Source organism: Triturus cristatus, chromosome 3_1 (genome assembly GCF_964204655.1).
Source record: "Triturus cristatus chromosome 3_1, aTriCri1.1, whole genome shotgun sequence".
Classification (NCBI taxonomy): domain Eukaryota; kingdom Metazoa; phylum Chordata; class Amphibia; order Caudata; family Salamandridae; genus Triturus; species Triturus cristatus.
The window spans coordinates 469,948,145-469,970,238 of record NC_140583.1 but is presented as its reverse complement, the minus strand read 5'-3'; the positions used below and the strand labels follow the sequence as shown (position 1 = coordinate 469,970,238).

Here is a 22,094-nt window from a genome sequence, read left to right as displayed (position 1 = left end):
ATGGCTTGAAGTTTTCTAAAAAATATATTTTATTAGGATTTATATGAACATAGCAGGGCACATACATAGCAGCAGGTATAGGCATCAGATAGATCTACAGGCAGACATAGTTACAACTGGCTCCTCTTGCACCAATTCAAGTTTGCCTGTATATTTTTTCCCTTTCAAAATTATACTTGTCTATTTGAATTGTACATTATTCATATTATCTTTCCATCTGTCCCATCTCATACAATATAATCTAGTGATCCCTGCAGCCTAATAAGGTTTGTTACAGAGAGCAGCATAGACATATGGTAGCTTTATCAACCCATTATACTCTCATCATATCCCGACCTCCTTCCATTTCCAATCCATTTAAGTACCCATCCTTGTAAGGTCTGACTATTGTGGCCTGGTGTCATCTATTTATTTTAGGTTAATCAGATACAAATCTCTTTATCACATCTTAGCATTTGTTTCTAATTGTTGAATAGTTTGTCCAGTGTTATGTCATCATTCACCCATCTACCAGGGTCCACATACCATTTATCAAAGTATGGGATGTGGCAGACTTCCAGCACATAGCAATTATTGTTTGGCTAATAATATCTGTAAGTCTGCAAATTTTGGACTGAAAGCTATAGCAATTTGAAAATCACACTAAAGATTGCAGTGTTCTGACATTGATCTAATATGCACAGAAGTGCTCTAATGACACCTACCCTTTGCTACACATGGCTTATACAAAAAACTAAAATATTGCATTGCTTCGTGGGGAATCTGTTCAGACACATGGTGCTTAAACATTGATACAACCACATGCCCACTCACCCAAGACCAAATGGCATGAGTGTGTGACAAAAATTGCTAATTGGACAAGCTTTAAACCGCCTCAAAATGTAACTGACTTGGGGGATTTGATTGGCAGCAACAAAAATATTGTGATACATAAATAACACGATCATAATATTGGGAACCAAAATTTGTGTTTGAATACTTTGTAAGGTGGGAAAATATCAAGCAAAGGTATTGTGGACCAGCATATCGTCAAGAACTGGTCAGTATGTCAGTTTTAGTTGTATATGGAAATATATTTGATTAAATAGAGATATTAAATTATAAAAAAATATATATAATTAAAAATAGACATTTAAAACTATCAATATACACTAAAATACAAAAATACAAATATATACTCTTAATAAATGAAGGCAGTATCTAAACAATTAATATACACAATTGAATTACTAGTTGTAAAAATAATAACTATTAGAACAATTAATAACATATATAACAAAGCATAGCAAACTACTTTTAAATATATATATTTTTTAAATCCCCAAAATTGAAATAAAACATAAGGAAATCTAAATTATATAATTTTACTACTAATTTAAAAAATATTTAAAAAATATAAACAAATTTAAAGATATTGCCACTCATAACTAAACAATAGTAGGGAAAGTATTCGTTATGCCGCAGGCCGACTCGCGACCCGTGGCGCTACCCATTTCCTCTCCGTCGGCCGTGGTGCAGCCCGCGGCGCCCCTCCCTCCCCTTCGGGGGCGCCGTGTTTCAGGATCGTGGCCCACTGTGGCCATTTAAATGGCATTGCGGTAGGCACCCGCAATGTCTGTTGGTTTTTGGGCACGCCGCATACTTGCATGGCGGCCCATCTGCTTCTCGAAGCACCTTAGGACATTACACTCACCTGGTGTGGGCGTCTGGTGATCCCCCTTCCTTGGGGGCCATATTATTGCACTTCACTCTTTTCCCTATCCAAGATGGCGACACCTCTCCTTCCTGTTTTGTCACTTCCTGTTCCTGTATGTCACTTCCTGTTCCTCTATGTCACTTCCTGATTTTTTTTGTATATAAGGGATTATAATCTTTCCTTCCTTCTGTTGCAACACTCCTTGTTCCTGCTGGTGTGTCCTTGCTCATGTTGGTTCCTGCTGGTGTGTCCTCGCTCCTGTTGGTTCCGTGGCTCCTCTTTTGGTGATTCCTTCCTTCCGTTGGCACTTTTTTTCCCCTAGTGCCTTCTGTTCCAGCTTGTCTTCCAGTCTTCTCCTGGTTCATTTTTGGGCTCCTGGTTTTCCAGTGTTTTCTGGCTCCTTGTCTTCTCCCTCATTCCTGGAGTCTCATCATCAACATCAGAGGTTTTTTCCCTCCGGGGTTTTCCCTCTCGGGACTCTTTCTGGAGGGCACTGGCTGCTTAGGCTTTCATTGTAGGCAGCACCGAGGCTACTGGAAGGGGTCGCCCGTATCTCGGCCAAACCAGTACTTACAAGAACCGAAGCCGGAAACAGTCCCAATGCCTCAAGATTTGTAAGAAAGACCCTAAACCCGACAGTATTAGACATTGGCGAGACCAAATTTACTATTCACACTCCTAATTTCTTTGAATCAAACATTTAAATGTGGAAAAAATAAAACTTTAAAATATATCTAAAATAATACATAGAATCATAAAATAAAAAAGAAATGCAATTGAATAAAAATATATTCTTTTTATATTAAAGATCAAAAGACAATAATTTAATGAAATATTAATAATATTTTACTAAAAAAACAAAACCCACAAAAATGGATAGGAAAAAATAACATGAAAAATGAAAAGTTATTACATTGACAATTAAATACAATAAAATACAATTTACACAGTTTAATTAAAAAGAAACTAGTCAGCCAACTAGCAATTAATTAAAAATCACCAAATAATTATAATAATCAGTTAAATATTTTAAATGGTTATCAATAAAATGTTTAATTACATTCACAAACTGTAAATTAAAAATTAAAATGTACATATTAAAATACTTTCTCCAATAATTTTCTACAAACTCAACAACCTGCTTCTAACTTAACAATTTCTAAATTAATAAAAAATAAAAAACATTTTGGATAAAAATTTACAAACTACACTAAAACAAATTAAACACAAACATTATTACAACAATAATAACCTAAAGTGCTAAAATGATTAACATTCATCAAACTAAATAAAAAAGAAAATTTTAGACAACATTAATTTAGATTTTTTTTTTTAAATCTATAACAAATACCTAAAAGGATATATGTTCACCTTTAGTATTAAGTTTCACTACATTATTTTTTTTAAAAAATCTGTTTATTTAACATAAAAAACTTTGGTCATGTTACACAATCTCGTTCAGTTATTTCACAAGGTATACGTGCATCAGTTTACACAAGCGTCAGTACGTACTGTTCAAAGTGTAAGGCAGAGTTATATTACATACATTGTAGGTCACACTGTACAGTGGTCTTCCGGGGAAGAAACAACTGGTGGTTCACATATCCCCCCCCGGTATGCATTCCACTTTGTCCAAATCGATAACCATTTTTTGGGGCACCCCCGTGCAACATATACAGTTTTCTCACGGACCATGCACCAGTCCATATCTTCCTTCCATTTCTTTAAGGTGGGAGGTGCAACGGCCCCCCACAGTTGCGCTATGTTGCGCTTGGCCACTGTCTGCCCAAGCGTGACCCACAACCTCCCGTGTATGGGTTGATCTGTGGGCTCCCACACATTCAGAAGGCATCTCTTTGCCTCAGGTAATACGGGCACCCCCCACACCACACTCATTACTTTCAGCACGCCCTGCCAGTAATTATGGATGACTGGGCACTCCCGGGGCACATGTAGGAATGCGCCCTGCGTTCCGCAGCCCCTCCTGCACAACCCGTCCTCACTACCGCCCATGTGGATTAATTGTGTACCAGATAAGTAGACTCTGTGTAACACCTTTAGCTGTATTAATTTCAACTTTGCAGAGATAGCCACCTCCTTAGGTGATGAGAGTGCCTCCTGCCATTCCTCATCATCCATCTCCAAACCATCTCTTGCCCATTTCTCCCTGAGTGCTGAGAGGGGATCAGGAGTGTGGTGGATGATCTTTTGTACGTGACAGATATACATTTGTCGGGCAGATGTCCGTCTAGCAGTCTATCCTCGAGTGGGGATGCCTCAGGGATCTTCGTGCCGGCGCATATGGTGGTCTGCAGGGCATGTCTGATTTGCGTGTACCGGAAGTGTTCTGATGCCGCCATTTCGTATGTCTGTTGCAGTGTGGCAAATGGCACTACGCCCTCCCTCCCCCACAGGTCCCTGATATGTGAGATGCCGATGAGGTCCCATTTTGCAAACCCTTTCGTCCGTCCCAGTGTACCCAGCCTCTCCGTATCCCATAGGGGAGTTGCTAATGTAAGTTTTTTGGCCCATCCCAGGGCTTTAGTTGCCATATGCCAGACCTGGACCGCATGTTTAGTTGGGCCCGTGAGTGGGTATTTGTTCGGTCTAGAATATAGGGATCTTGTGAAATCACCCCCCGGTAGTAACCACCTATCCATCCCGTATGCTGGGTCTTCTCCACTGCCGTACTGGCAATGATTTATTGCGGCCAAGTGTGCTGCCCAATAATATTTCTTGATGTCGGGGAGGGCTATACCTCCGTCATACCACCCTAGCGTGAGCTTGCTTAGCGCAATACGGGGTCTACCGTCCCACAACAAGTCTCTCTGTAAGGACTCGACCTCCCTAAAGAAGGTTTGTGGTACAGCGTCTGGGTAGTTTTGGAGAGCATACAAGAATCTAGGCAAATCCATCATTTTGAAGAGTGCAGCTCTCCCGAGTAAAGATAGGGGCAACTTCTTCCAGACCTCCACGTCTCGCCTGAGCCTTTGCAATGGAGGCATCAGATTTTGGTCATATCGTCTCCTAACGTCAGTGGTTATGAATATCCCCAAGTAGCGGAAGCCCTCTTTCGCGATCTGAATTGTGCATTCCTTCGGGAGGACGGGGGCCGTTCCATGGAGCATGTAGATCACCGATTTGCTCCAATTGATACGAAATCCTGAGTTTCTTCCGAAACTGGCGAAAATGTCTAGGATCACTCTGAGGGAGCGGGCAGGGGAGGCTAGATAAAGCAGTATATCGTCTGCATACAGCGATATCCTGTCCTCCCAACCCTCAGTCCACCGTAGGCCACGGACGGCCACGTCTTTGCGTATCCAGGCAGCTAGCGGCTCAAGTGACAGAGCGAATAGCAATGGTGACAAAGGGCAGCCCTGCCTTGTACCCCTACCAAGTGTGAAGACCTCAGAATTCTTGTTGTTGACCAACACGGTCGCAAGCGGTTCAGAGTATAAGAGGCGCACCCACCCTATAAACTTGGGCCCGAAACCTAATTTCTGAAGCACTGCAAAAAGGTAGGCCCATTCGAGTGTGTCGAACGCCATGGTTGCATCCAAGGACACCACCATAGCATCCTCCTGGATTCCGGGGCAACGCCCCAGGACTCCGTGAAGTCGCCTGAGATTGAGTGCAGTGTGTCTCCAGGTTTGCAGGACGACCGCTGCGGTGGAGTTCCACGCCTCCACGTAGCACCTGAGAGCCCAGCTGTCGCCCCTCCCCCCTCCGTGAGCTCGTGGTCGATGGCGGCTGCTCAGCGTTTGCTGCTCTGCGCCGCGAGTATGCTGTTCTCTTCTCACCTTGGTATGGCGCCTCTTTTGGAGTCCGATCGTAGAGATTAGCAGCGGGACAGCAGCGGAACAGCGGGATACCGATACCGGTACCGGGACTGGGACAGCAATACAGCAATACCGGGACAGCGATAACTGATCGGGGGAAGCTGTCTGACTGTCTGACTGTTTGAATCACCTGAAGCACTTGAATTATCTGGAAGAGATGTGAACCACAGCAGTGTTATATGCTCACAGTTTTCAGCACGGTGAGCTGTCTTCATTAATTAACGTCGAGGTCTACATTGTTGGGAGCTAAGCTACTGTTGCAGTAATTTCTCATTACTTCAGTAAAAGACTTCTGCTGCCTCCGTTGCTGCGGCCAGTCCCTGGCTATATTGTATCTTTTGGAAAGACTGGTGTAACGCCAGTGATAGCAGTTAAAGTGCGTGAGCTATGCAAAATCGCAAGCTTCAGTTCTAGTTTTTATTTTCTTTGATGGATTTCGCAATGTAAGTCTGGAGTTTGTTGCAGCAGTAATCCAATTGGTTGACTACTGACTCTTTATACAGTTGCACAGACAGAGGTGTTAGTCCACGCTGCTAGAGTTGTCTGCCCCGCTGCTGCACTTCTATATTTGGTACTGCAGCCGCTGTGTGGGCTAGATTCTCGGTCTTCAGCACTTTTTTGATGGGCTGAATTTCTCCTCTAATACACCTCTAATACAACTGTCGCACTGCTGCTACCGCTGCTATCGCTGGTACTCATACTCACTGGTGTAGAGTTATTTCACAATCACCAGTCTTAATAATGGGTAAGCAATTGACGGCGAAGGCCAAGGCCATAATACGACGCCAGCAATTAAAAGAGAATTCCGTAAGAGCCAAGAGGGCTGGGTCAGCCGCGGAGAGAGAAATCTCCTCTCTTGAAAATTCTGAGAGCTCTGGAGAAGGTGAGGATGGTCTCTCAGGCGGCAGCCCGACCCAGGTTATTCATCCGAGTCCTTGCAAATCTACTGTTAGTGCGGCAAAGGAGATAATTGAGTCACCAGTGGGGGGAATAGCCGTGGTTCCACTAGGTTCAGAAGCTAAATTATCTGAGATAAATCAGAACCTTAATCCGGTGGACTCACTCGATTCACAGTCATCATCTAAAGAGGCCACACCACTCTATGCTTCTAAGGCTTCCAAGGCTTCTAAACAATTCCCGTTGTTTGAGCGAAAAGCAGCAAGATACGACCTTAATAATACAGCTGGTGCTGGGGCAGTATCTACAAGTGTTCCAACTTCCTTAAACCTTTCTTCTTCAACAGTTATCCCTCCCATTGAACGTTTTGTTTCAGCGGCTGGTTCCAGTACCTCTTCTACTATTCCCAGTGAGGTGACTTTGTCTCAGAGTCCGATTATGGGGATGGATACTGAAACTGTGGGGGACTTTCAGATCTCAGTTAAGGATATGCTGAATTTAATCCTGCAAGAAATTAGAGAGATGAAGCAAATGCAAAAGATGGAAACGGAGGCGATCTGTAAGCGTCTGGACAAAATTGAAGATTCTATGGCTTCATTTTCTAATCGTCTGCAAGAGTCTGAGACTAGAATTTCTAGGGTGGAGGACAATCTTATCACTGCACAAAAAGAGATCATCACTGGTTCTAAATTATCAAAGGCCTTCGAATCCAAACTGGATGAGTTAGAGAATTATAATAGAAGGTCAAACCTTCGAATAGTAGGTGTACCCGAAAATATCGAGGGATCGGACATGACAAAATGGATTACTTCCTTTTTCTCTCAAGAGGTCATCCCTGAGTTTAAGTGAGATTTAACAATTACCAGGGCGCATCGAGTACCAGCTCGCCCATTCCCTAATTCTCCGTTTCCTCGGACTATCATTGTTAACTTTGCTGATGTTCGGGTTAAAGAAATAATCCTATCTCAGGCCTTTAAGCAAAGACAATTTCAGGTTAATCCCACCACTAAGTGTCGGATTTTTTCCGATATGTCGGCTGCTGCTGCCAGACGGAGAAAGGATTTTGTAAAGATTCTTCAGTTATTTAAGGACAAAGGAGCTCAAGCATCGATTGCACAGCAATCAAAATTAAAAGTTTTGATCAAGGGCAAATTCTATCTGTTTACAGATGTTGATGAGGCTCGGGAGATGCTTGACAAGTTGGCTTAAGGTTAGGCTAAGGTTGGAATATGGCTTGATTTGTTTAGATGGGTATTCGCATATTTTAGTTAGGGGGTGGGGGGTGCAGGTGGGAACTTGGGGGTCATGGGATTCGGGGCGCACTTCCAAGGCGCTCTTATGAGAGGGGTTGGTGCCATGTGGCCAGCGTGGGAGGGAGATATAGAGGAAGTACAGGGCCACGGGACCAGGGTTAGGGGGGGGAGCACTTGGGTAGAGGGAAGCGCACTTGGGTGGAGAGGGAAGCAGGGTAAAAATGGAAAAAATGAAATTCTTGTGGTTCACTATGCAAAATTTTGTTGGCAAGAAGTATTTCTTAACAATTAATGTCTATTGGAGGGGTTAGAGTTGTTTCTTTCAATGTTAACGGATTGAATAATAAAAAAAAAATGCGTACTATTGAGCTCTGGATTAAAACAGAGCGCCCAGCAGTTGTGATGCTGCAAGAAACTCATATTTCTGTGGAGAAAATTAATTCTTTTTCAATGTTTAAAAATTGGTCCTTATATCGTGGGTTTTCCTGTGCTCAACAATCTCAAAGGGGAGTTGCGCTTTTTATTAATCGTAATTTAGATGCAGAAATTATTCAGTTTGAAGATGGAGGAGCTGGGCGGTGGTGTTGGGCTACTTGTGTAATTAAAAACAGGAATAGGCCAATTACCTTTGTTAGTTATTATGCCCCGGTGGACGATAGTGCCGCCATTTATGAGGAGTTATTCCAATCATTACTATTGGTCAGAGGAGATATAGTTATAGGCGGGGATTTTAATATCCTCATCGACATAAAACTTGATTCCACGGGTATTTCGAAGAAACAATCTAAACCAAAGTCATTGAGGTCTGTTATGAAGTACTCCGCATTACTTGATCTGTGTGACCCATGGCGATTGAAATTTCCTCATAAACAAGAATTTAGTTACTGGTCGGGAAGACATAGATCCTCCTCTCGTATTGATTTCTTTCTGGCCTCCAATTCATTAGAGTTTTCATATCAGAAATTTTTGCATAATGGCTTCTCAGACCACGCAATGTTGGTTATTGAGTTTACAGTAGGGGAAGAAATTAAGTCCCCTAAGAGATGGATATTTAATAAAATGTATCTACAAGATAGCATCTGGGTATCCTTTTTAAAATCCGAAATTGCTGACTTTATTGCTCGTAATTCACACACGGCCCCATTACATATTATTTGGGACTCACTAAAAGCCTTTGTTCGTGGTATTATTATCGCCAAAGACGCAGAAGAATGGCGTACTATTAAACAGACGAGGACCTTACTCTATCAAAGAATCTGTTCTCTGACTCAGCTTCGACAATCAAATTTCTCTAGTCTTGCGCAAAAAAAATTAAACGAGGCCAAACGTGAATTAAGTACGCTTTTTGCTACACAGAGTGAACAGCAATTCCTTATACAATCTCAAAGGAGTTATGAGGAGAGTAATTTTTCTGGCAAACTCCTTGCTTGGCAGGCTAAGGAGCAAGCCGCTGCAAATTCAATTCGTACTTTGAGATCTCCTATCACTCTGTTAGACACATCACAGCTTGATCTGATTGGTACTATAATGCTTTCTCACTATAAACAGATATATAGTCATCATCAGGAAATAGACCATTCTAGGCTTTTAAATTTCTTAGCAAGATATGATATGCCTTCTTTATCTCAGGCAGATAGTGGAGCAATGATGAGTTTATTTTCAAAGTCAGAGCTGGAATTAGTGGTCAAGAACCTCCCAATCGGTAAGGCCTGCGGCCCAGATGGCCTCCCCGCTGAATTTTTTAAGGTTTTCTTCTGCGCCTTTTCGGATTTGCTACTACAATTAGTTAATTATATGTTAATGGGTGGGCAAGTTCCAGACTCTTTTGGGGAGGGCACAGTTGTGAGTTTTCCAAAAAAAGGCAAAGATCCCAAAGATCCCAATTCATATAGGCCCATTACATTACTTAACACGGATTATAAGATCCTTACCAAATTATTATCAATACGTTTCAATCATATTGCTAAGGATCTTATTCACCCGGATCAGAACGGCTTTGTGGCAGGTCGACAATTAGCCACAAATACACATTTTCTCGTTGAGGCTTTAGATTATTTTCAGACCAATAAAATTTCCGCTTTAATTTTATTATTAGACACGGAAAAAGCTTTTGACTTAGTGGTATGGACAACCTTATTTGTTATTTTAAATCACTTTGGAATTTCTCCACAGATTATTAGCTTAATTAAAAATTTGTACACGGGTGCCAAAGCAAATATAATCATTAACTCAGTCATGGTCGGTAAAGTATCGGTTCAGCGGGGCACCAGGCAAGGTTGCCCCTTGTCCCCTATTCTTTTTGCTTTTTTTATTGAACCATTAGCCATAGCCATCAGGGAATCCGAAAATATCTCTCCTCCTATTTCCTCTATGGCTAAAATCAAACTATATGCCGACGATATTTTATTACTGATTAAGTCGGATATTCAATCTCAAACTGCCGCTCTTCAACTTTTTGAGGAATTCGAACATCTGGGTGGTTATCGCATTAATAAAAATAAAACTGAAATACTAGTCTGTGGGGGGGGGTGAGGTTGAGCTACATACTGATTTATCCGGCTGTATTAATCCTAGACCGAAGAGGTATCTAGGAATTATGTACTCGGTTTTTGTCTCCGAGTTAGTTATGTTAAACTTTGATCCTCTTCTACGCAAGGTTCAATCTTTATTTAATAGATGGGAATCGTTGCCATTTTCCATCCTAGGGCGAGTGGCACTTATAAAAATGTCTATTCTGCCGCTATTTAACTTTTTATTTTCTGCCATTCCTTGCTTTTTGCCCAGTAGCTTCTTTTCAAAAGTACAATCACTATTCACAGGGTTCATATGGGCAAAAAAAAGTCCCAGGATCGCAATGCGGATCCTTTACGCCGATACAGATTTGGGAGGTTTAGCGGTACCCAATATTAAAGATTACTATAGCGCATATTTTGCCCAATATTTAGAGCGGTTTAAATCCGGAATGCAGACCCCAACTGTGTTTATTAATTTCTTTATTAATAGAATTTGTCATGAGGTTCAGATTCCTTCCCCGTTACATATTCCTAAATTACCGAAACTTACTCGTTATAAGACGATGCTCTGGTTTTTTAAGCGTCAGGATGTCTTTCTTAAAAGATATTCTCTCCCGCAATTTAGTCTTAGAACTCCCTTAAGGAATGCTCTTTTTTATTTAGGAATAAAAATTGGAGTTGATACTGTATCACAATGGGCACTTTTGGGATTTCACTCTTTGTCAGATTTTTTGAGGGAAGGGACATGGTTGTTACCTGGAGAGATGCAGCTTCTAATTCCTGGGAACTTTATGTTACTTGGTTCATATGCTTTTATTTTTAAAACGTTGGTACAAGTTGAGCCAGTCAGCATTGGTTCCTCTAATCAACTATGGGACGATTTGTTCACGATTTGTAGGACGAGGAAGCCAGGGGTATGGAAACGTGGTCTTGCAGAATATACTGCGGATGATCTTAGTCAAAAAGCAATGAAAAAATGGCAAGAACAGGAGAATCATGTACTCACTATTAATACTTGGAAATTGATAAATAAGCTGAATTTCAGTGTTCTTCGAGGATCTAATTGGAGAAGAATGCTGTTTTTCAGTAAATGGCTCCTGTACCGTACCCCTGCTGCCATTGCTAAAATGTTTCCCAATACTACGGCCACTTGTTTTAGATGCCAGCAATATACTCCCGCAAACTGGTCCCACACTATAGCTAACTGTGTTAAAATAATCCCGTTTTGGAATGAGATATTCGAATATATGCAAAAGTATTGTGGGATTCTGATTACTTATAATGTTAATTTAATATTGTTTGGCTACGATTCCGATCTTGGTTTGACAGAACAGTGGGTTAAATTATTATTTATTGCAATGGCAGTTGCAAGGTCTTTAATCCTGCAGAACTGGAAGTCAATTCATGTCCCTCTCTTTACTGCCTGGTTGCAAAAAATTAGGAATGTTAGAAAGTCTGAAATGCGATATGCACAGCGAATAGGCGGGATTACGAAGTTTGATAGAATTTGGAATCTTTACTTTGTGTAATGGTTGATTTCCATATTGTGTAAATTATTTTATTCATGTAATTCTGTATTGTTTTTCCTTCTGCTTGCCAATTTATATTCTTTTTTTTTCTGTGCCAATTTATGGTTGTATCAATTGTATTTTTGACACAAGATTTTCAATAAAAAAAAAGAAAAAAAAAAAAAAAAGAGATTGAGTGCAGTATTGCGGTGAGGCATGAATCCCGACTAGTCCGGGTGCACTAGTTTGGTGATAACAGTACGGAGCCTATTAGCTAAGACTTTGGCTAGTATTTTGGGTTCCGCATTAAGGAGCGATATAGGTCTGTACGAGGAGCACTCCGTTTTCGGCTTCCCAGGTTTAGGAATTGCCACTAGAGTGGCTATACGCTGGTCTCTAGGTAAGATCCCCTTTTTCTGGCTATCATAGTACATTGCTTTCAGAAATGGCGCTATCCTATCCGGTTTAAGCTTGTATAGTTCGATAGGGAGACCGTTGGGTCCCAGTGCCTTACCCCCTTTGAGATCGCCTATTGCTTTGGTTAGTTCTTCCAACGTAAGCTCGTCTTCCATTTGGTCTCGTTCCTGATCTGTCAGGGAGGGCAACTGAATGTCAGCCAAGAAGTCAGAAGAGTCGTCTTCCGTAAGGTCCGACTGTCTCCTGTACACCCGTTCAAAGTGTTGAGCGAGTTCGCTCACTATGTCGCCTGGCTCAGTCAGGAGCCTCCCCGAAGCACTCATGAGTTCGGGTACCACCCGCTGTTTCCTTTCCTTCCTATCCAGCCAAGCTATGAGTTTGCCCGCCTTGTCACCCTGATCATATATGCGTCCATCCCTCTCGCGTGCGAGAGTTTTAGCCGCATCTGTAGCGATGGCTTTATATTCTTCTGCCCTGAGTTGCAATTGGTGTGCGCTCTCATCGTCAGGGTCCCGGCCCATTCTCTCCTCAAGTTGAGTGATTGCGCGCTCTACCTCGGTCAGTCGTTTTTCCTTCTCTTTACGCCTGCCCGCTATGAGTGAGAGGGCCTGCCCCCTTAGGACTGCCTTGAATGCCTCCCACAGCGTGGCCGGTGAATCCACCGTGCCTTCATTGTCTATGAAGTATTGGTCCATTACTTTTACCAGCGTTGCTCTGATCTCCGGGCCTTTAAGGTACCATGGGTTTATCGGCACTGAGCCTCCGAGTCTTTTGTTCCCCAGTGTGAGGTGGACCCATAGTGGTGAGTGATCCGAGATGCCCCTAGGTAGATGTGTAATTTCCGTCGTACGCATGTCAGAATGCACCGGGGTAAGAATGTAGTCAAGTCGAGACAGTGTATGGTGCGCCCCCGATAAGAAGGTATATCCTCTGCCGGTGGGGTGGTGTTTCCGCCAGATGTCTACAAGGCCAAATGCATCAAGGAATTGGGGGAGCCATTGCTGTCCTGCTCCAATATCTCGTGGGGGGTGCCTATCCCATTCCCCCGAAACCACGGAGTTAAAGTCACCTCCAATCACGAGGTGTCCCGTGGGTAGGCCTAATAAAAATGCACCGAGATCCTTGTAAGTTTGCGCTTGCAGACCCGGCGGAACATACACTGCAACCAGTATGAGTATTCTGCCCTCCCATTGACCCGCCACCGCAACGTAGCGTCCCAAAGGGTCCGTCCACGTGCGCTGAATCGCAAAGGGAAAAGTGTGGCGTATTAGGATCCCAGTCCCCCTAGACCCTGTCGTGAACCCCGCGTGTACTACCATTTTGTAGCCCCATCTGTTGAGTGCCCTACAGTTGTTTCCCATCAAGTGTGTCTCCTGCAATAATGCTACGTCCGGGGAGTGTCGTTTAAGGTATTGCAGGACAATACTTCTTTTTATCTTGTCCCCCAACCCGTTGACGTTCCAGCTTATAAGTTTAACACTTTTATCCCACTGCATGAGTGTCGTAATGAGCAAACCGTAAGGCACCCTTCAAAAACCTCGTACCCCGACTGTATAACCGATGCAGTACATTCATATGACCAACATTATCTCCAGTACCCCCCCTCTCCTCCCCGTTCCACAACCCAACAAATACAAAACCCAACAGTTTCAAACCCAGCGTCTCCACCCCCCACCCTGCTACCCTGCCACGTAGGTTCCAAACTACCCACATCCCCAACCAGCAGAGTGCCTATCGCCCCAACTTGTGCACAACTGTGTCTTGGGTAAGTGGGCAGCAACCGATCCCGGCCGCCCGGGCCCTTTCCCCGTAGTGAATCGATTTTTTGCCATGCGGGTGGTCAAGTGCTACTGCTAATCACCCCTATAGTGAACGGCACCTCTGCAGATAGAGCGTCCCCATCAGTACCATGTGTTTTTGGTTCGGGCAAAGTACCAGCTCTTTTTAGTAATATATCTTAACAGAAAAAAGTTAGATCGTGATCCCAGGGAAGCAAGGACCCACCCCTTAGTGCCCTCGTGGGAAGCATCCCCAAAAATGTACATTACGGTTTGTAGTCTTCTTCGAAGCTGCGCACCGCTGCATTAAGGGTCAGAGTTTTGGATTGTTGGATCCCGCGCCGGGCTGCCGGACCGTGACCTCCATGTTCGTTCTGCGTGCAGTCCATGCGCGCCCTCGTCTCCCGATGCTGATGCCCCTCGAGTCGCAGACGTTGTATCTCTCCCGGTGTGTCTGGTGTGTTTGCGAAGATCCGCTTTTCCCTCCAGCCAATCCTGCGCTTCTTGAGGGCTTGTGAAGAAGAGTGATTTTCCGTCCACAAGAATCTTCAGCTTCGCCGGGAAGAACATCATGTATTTGATCCCGCGTTGCCGCAGGGTTGCTTTCACCCCTTCAAAGGACCTCCTCTCTTGCTGGACCTTTAGCGTGAAGTCCGGGAAGAACCTGATAGTCGCATTTTCGTATCGCACGTCTCCCTTGACCCTTGCGGCCTGCAGGATGGCATCCCGGTCTCTATAGTTCAGAATTTTTGCAATGATCGTTCTGGGAGCCGCCCCTGGTTTCGGTCTCGGGAGCAGCGCTCTGTGTGCCCGCTCTACCGTGAAGAGAGAAGAGAGTCTCTGTGGTTTTAGGTGGTTTAATATAAGGTCCTCCAGGAAGAGGTCCACGCTCGGCCCCTCCAATCCCTCTGGAACCCCCACCACTCTAATATTACTGCGACGTGCCCTCCCTTCTTGATCCTCGAGCTTCGCCGCCATTTGGCGGCGTTGATGGGTCAAAGCCTTTATTCTCTCCTCCAGTCTTTTGGTGGATGTCTGGAGGTCAGTGACGTTGGATTCTGTTTCTTTGACTCGTTCTGTCGTTTTCTGCATATCAGCCCTCATGAGGTTCATTTCAATCGACATCTTGTCCATTTTGGTTTCGAGGGTAGTCCCCAGATTCGTAATGGCCGCCATGATGGACTGCAACGACGGCTCCGACTCCTCGGGGCGGCGATCATGCCCCTCTTCAGATGTCTGGGATGTCTTCGGGAGCGCGTATTTGTCTAGTTTGTTGGATTGGACCGCGGCGCCGTGTTTAGGTCTCATATTTGTGCTAGGGCCAGCGGCCGGCCCCCGAAAGTGTACTCCAGCAGCCGCCCACGAGCCCCTCCGGGAGCGATTCTCCCTCCGCCGACCGTCTAGGCCTCACTCCGTCCGTACCTCCGCCACCCTGCAACCGCCCCGAGGGTGTGCGTCATGCAATCCGGACGGCTGATCCGTAAATAGTATGTGGCCCTTCCAAGGTAGGCCCCGGCCTTCCCAATTCCGTTCACTCAGATCCCGCCAAGGCCGCTGTTGCGCAAGCTGGCTACCTAATTGACTGCCCGGGCAATTTCACGGGACCCCGAGGGCCATCCCACCGCCAGTACCTTGCAGTATGTCGGAGTTCGGGCCTTCCGGCTGGTTTGGTGCTCACCCGGCTGGTAGTTGCCCCTTTCGCCTCTGCGCTCCACAGCTTGCCAGTCTTGCTTCCCTGTCGCAGATCCCGGTGCTCGGGGGTTGGCACCTGCAGAGTGTGCTCAGCACATCGATGTCACCCGCTCTGGGACCAATTAGGCGGCTGTTGCTCGCGGCAGAGCTCCCCGTCCGTTCCTGCTTGCAATATGCCGAGCGCCCCGCGTTGCAGCGGCATCTGCCGCTCAATGTCCCCCTGATTCGCGGTAACACCGGCCGCAGCCGCTCCTCCAATCACGGGGCCTCCAGTGTCTCTGGTCGTCTGGTGAAGGGGTCTCCGCGCGTCTCCCTGCTCCGCGCCGCCGGGCCTACGGCCAGTACTCACGCGAGGTCCGCCCCTCCTCCAGGCTCCGCAATGGCAGCGTGCTCCTTCCGACGACTCCGGATCGCTCAGCTCTCCCGCTGGTAGAGGTGTTGACGGAGGCGCCCTCTGCACCCGGCGCTCCTCAATATTTGTGCTGTTGGCGGGCCGGTGTGGCGGCTCAACGGTCCCACGTCCCCATGCGAGCAGGGCCCTCCGCCCGGATCCCGCCGCTCGCACTTCACCAGGTCCGCCGATTTCCGGATCTGTGACGTTTTCTTGGGTTGCCCGGTGCTGCAGGGCCTCCGAAGTCCGTAGCTGCCCTCAGCTCCCCTTATGGCCGGATTTTTGGCGGATTTAGTGGGTTATGAGCCCCAGCTCCGGCGGAGCTCTGAGGTTAGGCGGCCATTGCTGTCGGCGCCTCTTTCACTACATTATTGACATCACAATTTCTCATCATGATATTTGTGACTCACAACATTTTTTTCACCAATATTTTGGTTAAACACCGATTTGGAGTTCAACCCAACTACCCTGTCTAGGTCTATAATACTTCAAGCTTTTTAAAGCTAGAAACTGTCAAAACAAATAGGAAGTGGCTTTGGTAGAAGGTGCTACAGATTGGTTTAAAGTATGACACTCTGGATTAGTCATACCCATAAAGCTATTATCTGAGCTCTAACTGAAAAAAACACAGGCTGTAAAAACCATTGCTGATATCCCTAAATCTGTACACATGTTTGTCACGAGTCCGATGACGAACTGTGGACTTTGTTGCCCTTCGACACTGACAAGTCTCTCATAAACGCCATCTCGCCCTTTGTACAGGGAGGGCTGGAGCCCTTTAAGAATAAACCTCAAGCGGAATCCCAAGGGGTGTGGCCCTTGACGTCATCGGAAACTGGCTTATCAGAGGAGCAGGCGGCCAAAACAAGAGGGATGAACTTCTCTCACGGAGCGGAAGCTGGTTTCCCCAGAGCAGGAGCAGAGTTTGTGGCATTAACCGCGGGAGGAGACCAAGGCGGAACATCGTCTGAAACGAGCCTAGCGGTTACAGAAGAGGACACCAAGGCAAGAGCTGCTGCCGCCGACAGAGACGTCAAGCCGGGAGGCCAACCGGACCGCGTCTCGCCCAGCCACTCTCCTGGAGGGGGGTGGCTCAGAAGGTACGGGCGAAACTACAGGGGTTCATGGGACATGGGAGGGGGAATGGTGCTGTTTAGAGGGAGGAGGGAGGTCACATCGGGGCTCACTTGGTGCCAGTTAGAGGTGACTTCTTCCCTCACTTCTAGTCCCTTGAGATAGGAAGTGCCCACTTCCCCGGTGACTCATTCCGGTGTTGTTTTTGTTTTTTTTGTTCCTTCCCACCACGCCGGTTACCAACTCCTGTGAAGCGGAGCACCTGGTGCCCAACCCCATGTCCAGGAGAAGCCCTGGTGAAGACGGGACCATCCCAACCAGGAAATCTGCTCTGGAAGTCCAAAGACGTTTATCCTGATGATTTTTTTTTTCTTCTTCTTCCTGTTTTGGGGCAAATAAAAATATTCTGACCCTCAACCATCTCTTCCGCAAATATTTTTGGGCCACCTTCACTCTGGCACCGATCCCTCTTTGTGACAAAGTGGTGGATAATGCGGGCATAGCCTCTGTCGCTACAAGATGGAGAACATCATATACCAGCTGAAGGAGGGCCAAACCAAGCTAGAATGGGCCATCGAGCGGGGTACCAGTCAAGCAGAAATGGACCGGGCAGCTTTTACAGCCACCATACAGACCCAAGCGGACAACTTGGTGAAATTGGCCGAAGGACAGAACCAGCTCCTCCTGGGGCTGGGACAAGGGAGAACCCCCGCACTCCCTGGCACTGTTATCCCCCTACAAAAGTACATGCCTGGAGAGGACCCTATAGCATTTTTTCTTAATTTTGAACAGGCTGCTAGGGCCAGTGGGTGGCCCACCGATAGATGGCCCTTTTATTTCGCACCCTTGCTCGCAGCAGAGGCTCAGGCGGCGTAGCAGACTATCAATGAGGATGGAACTGCTGGGTATGGGGTCGTGAAGCAGTACATCCTGGACTGCCTCGGAGTAGATGACGAAGCCCACCGCCTCCGGGTTAGACAAGAACGCAGAACGGCGGGTGACACACCTAAGACGCTTTTTTTCAAAATAAAGGACACCGCCGACCGTTGGTTAAAACCTCAAGAGGCCAATGTCGACAATGTAATGAACAAAATATATCTTGAGCAGTATCTGGAAGCCCTCCCTTATGGCACCCAAAAGTGGCTTCGACAACATGCGATCTTAACTGTCGAACAGGCCGTTGAAATGGCCACTTCATTCACCCGTGCACAGGGCTGTGGGCCTTTCAAAGAACCCCAAAAGGGCCCTGTTACGTCAAAGTCCGGCCCCCAGTGCTTCGAATGTGGCGAGTGGGGCCATATAGCTCGCTTCTGTAGAAAGAAGAGAGACAAACCTGATGAGGAGCCTATGGACGTCAGCTACGCCCCCAGATCGATTCTGTTCGCACTAGAGATGGGACATATGTACTATGTGAGTCTTATTGTAAACAACCGAGAAGTAAAAGCCCTCCTTGATTCAGGGTGTAAGCATTCAGTGGCCCAGGGGGACATGGTCCTTCGGTCACAGATTATCATAGGGAGGAATGTTGGCATACGATGTGTGCATGGGGACATCAGGGTCTATCCTGTAGCAAAGTTGCCAGTGTGCACCCAGGCAGGCACCCAGACTACCTTCACAGTAGGGGTTCTCCCTTATCTTCCTGAGCCACTAATCCTAGGGGTAGACAATCCCTCCTTTCCCCTCCTCCTTGCCAGTGCCCTGAAAACAGAGACAATCCCAAAAAGTTCACACGACGCCCTCCTCACCTCAGAACCTTGGGCTATGGATAACAATTTCAGGGGGGGCCCAGTTGAACGACGCATCCCTTGGGCATGCCTGGCAGAGAGCGCAAGAAACAAAGAACACCCAAAACAAAACCTATCCTTGCTTTCTTGAACAGCACGGGCTATTAGTGCCAACGAGCTTTAGGGACCAAGTCCTGTACTTTGGTCACTCTCATTTGTTAGCAGGGCATGTAGGGGCTGAAAAAACTGGACAACTTCTACTGGCCTGGCATATACCTCCAAATCAAAAAGTATTGCCAGGAATGTGAAATATGCCAGAAACGAAACCCCTACATCCCTCCGAAGGTACCCCTACAGCCCCCAACTATTATTGGGTGGCCCTTCGAGTGTATAGGGATGGACCTGACAGGACCCCTTCCTAAATCCAGCAAAGGCCATCAGTATGTCCTTATGATTGTGGACTATGCCACTCGCTATCCTGAAGACTTCCCCCTGAAAACAGCCACTACCACAACCATATCCCAGAAACTAATCGAGGTGTTTTCAAGAATGGGGTTTCCGAAAGAAATACTCACGGACCAGGGCACCCCTTTCGTATCCCGCCTCATGAGGGAAATCTGTAAACAGCTGGACATCAAGCATATAAAGACATCCGTATACCACCCTCAAACGGAGAACCTTGTAGAACGTTACAATGGTAACCTAAAGCTTACATTAAAGAAACTCCGGTCAGGCGGTGGAAGAAACTGGAATCAGCTTCTTCCATTAGCGCTGTTTGTCATCCATAGCACAGTACAATCTAGCTTGGGTGTGTCCCCTGTTTAACACCTGTTCGCGAGGCGACCTCGCACCCTCCTCGAAATTACAAAAGAGACATGGGAGGGACAAGGGGTTGCTGAAGCACACGCTTTACTGGATTATGCAAACCAGGTGAAGGTAAAGGTAAAACTTCACAAATTGAGAACTTTAGCACAGGATCAATTAGACAAGGCCCAGACATGACACAAGCTCCAAAATGACTAGGGGACGAAGTGGAGAGAGTGCAGAGCAGGTGACTGGGTGTTGATACTTCTCCCCTCCTCCTCTCATAAACTAAGAAAAGAGTGGCAGGGTCCCTTTGAGGTTATAAGGAAGGTCGGGAAGACTACCTGTGTGCTCTGTCTTTCCCCCAACAAATCCCAGATGTACCACGTGAACATACTTAAAAAGTAGTTGGGTCCGCCTCCCCTGGAACCCTGCGGTATTTCATTCGCCACGCCAGCAGAAACCACAGTCAGAGACACTATTCTTGGTCCCGAGCTTAGTACAAAAGAGAAAGAAGAGTTACAGGCCCTTCTCCTCTCATTCTCTGATATCTTTTCCAACCAGCCCGGTAAAACATTTGATACCCACCCTTGAGGGCGTCGTGGTTAAACAGAAACCCTATCGGCTCCTTGAAGCCTATCGCGCTGCGTTGCAAAAAGAGGTGGCTGAGATGTTAGCTTTGGGAGTAGTGGTACCCTCAAAGAGCAATTGGTGTTCACCAATTGTTCTTGTTCCAAAGCCAGACGGAAGCACCCGCTTCTGTATTGACTTCAGAGCGGTAAACCGCATTTCAAAACAGGATGGGTATCCCCATCCCCGGGTGGATGAGCTGATAGAGCGCCTGGGTGAGGCTCGCTACACATCCACCATCGACCTCACCAAAGGCTACTGGCAAATCCCTCTCCACCCGGAGGACCAAGAAAAGACTGCCTTCTCTACCCCGGATGGGCTCTTCCACTTTACCGTGTTGCCTTTCGGCCTTCATGGTGCCCCGGCTAGCTTTCAGAGGCTCATGGACACCCTCCTGAAAAAGCACCTAGGATATTCGTCGGCCTATTTAGACGATATTGTTGTCTTTAGCAAAACGTGGGGCGAACACCAAACACACCTTTCCGCCATTCTTACAGAGTTGAGGGAAGCCAACCTTCATATCAACACAAAGAAATCCAAATTTGCCTTCCAAAAAGTCAAATACCTGGGTTACTTGTAGGGGGAAGGGATGATTGAACCCCAATCAGAGAAGGTAAGGGCCATTCAAGACACCCCCTTTCCCGGCACCAAGAAAGAGATAAGAACTTTTTTAGGTTTGGTCGGCTACTGTAGGCGGTTTATTCCACACTTTTCTCAAACAGCAGCACCCCTCACTGATTTGCTAAACAAATCCTCTACGGCTAATAGTATCAAAAACCCCTCTGAGCAGGAACTCCAGGACTTTCTGGCCCTAAAAACAGCACTGACCACTTTCCCTGTACTCCTCACTCCAGACTTCCAGAAAACCTTTATCCTTCAAACTGACGCTTCAGGGGTGGGGATAGGGGGTCGTACTTTCTCAGTTAGATAGTGACGGTTTAGAACGACCCATACTGTATATTAGCAGGAAGCTCTTTCCCAGGGAAATAGCCTATCCCACGATAGAGAATGAGTGCTTGGCCCTGAAATGGAGTGTGGAGAAACTCCGGTATTACTTGGAGGGGCGTTCCTTTTTGCTATATACCGACCATGCCCCTCTCACTTGGCTCCAAAGAAACAAAGGGAACAATGACAGGGTCCTTCGGTGGTTTTTAGCCCTGCAACCTTTCCGCTTCGAGGTGTTGCACCATAAGGACAAGGACCAAGGCAATTCGGGCTATCTGTACTGGTTTCCTATTTACCCCGATCGGGGAAATCCAGGGGGGGGGGGCATGTGTCACGAGTCCGATGAAGAACTGAGGACTTTGTTGCCCTTCGACACTGACAAGTCTCTCATAAACGCCATCTCACCCTTTGTACAGGGAGGGCTGGAGCCCTTCAAGAATAAACCTCAAGCGGAATCCCAGGGGGTGTGGCCCTTCATGTCATCAGAAACCGGCCTATCAGAGGAGCAGGTGGCCAAAACAAGAGGGACAAACTTCTCTCATGGAGCAGAAGCTGGTTTCCCCGGAGCAGGAGCAGAGTTTGTGGCGTGGACCGCGGGAGCAGACCGAGGCAGAACATCGTCTAGAATGAGCCGAGCGGTTACAGAAGAGGACACCGAGATGAGGGCTGTTGCCGCAGACAAAGACGTCAAGCCGGGAGGCCAACCGGACCGCGTCTGCCCCAGCCACCCTCCTGGAGGGGGTGGCTCAAAAAGGTACGGGTGAAACTACAGGGGTTCACGGGACACGGGAGGGGGAAGGGCGCTGTTTAGAGGGAGGAGGAAGGTCACATCGGGGCTCACTTGGTGCCGGTTAGAGGGGACTTCTTCCCTCACTCCTAGTCCCTTGAGATAGGAAGTGCCCACTTCCCCGGCGACTCATTCCGGTGTTGTTT

General features: G+C 46.6%; 1 protein-coding gene across 2 annotated transcripts in view; it reads right to left on the bottom strand.

Annotated features, from left to right (window-relative positions):
* Nucleotides 1-22,094, bottom strand: part of ADAMTSL3 (ADAMTS like 3) — a 2,432,792-nt gene that overhangs the window by 61,104 nt on the left and 2,349,594 nt on the right. The window lies entirely within an intron of this gene.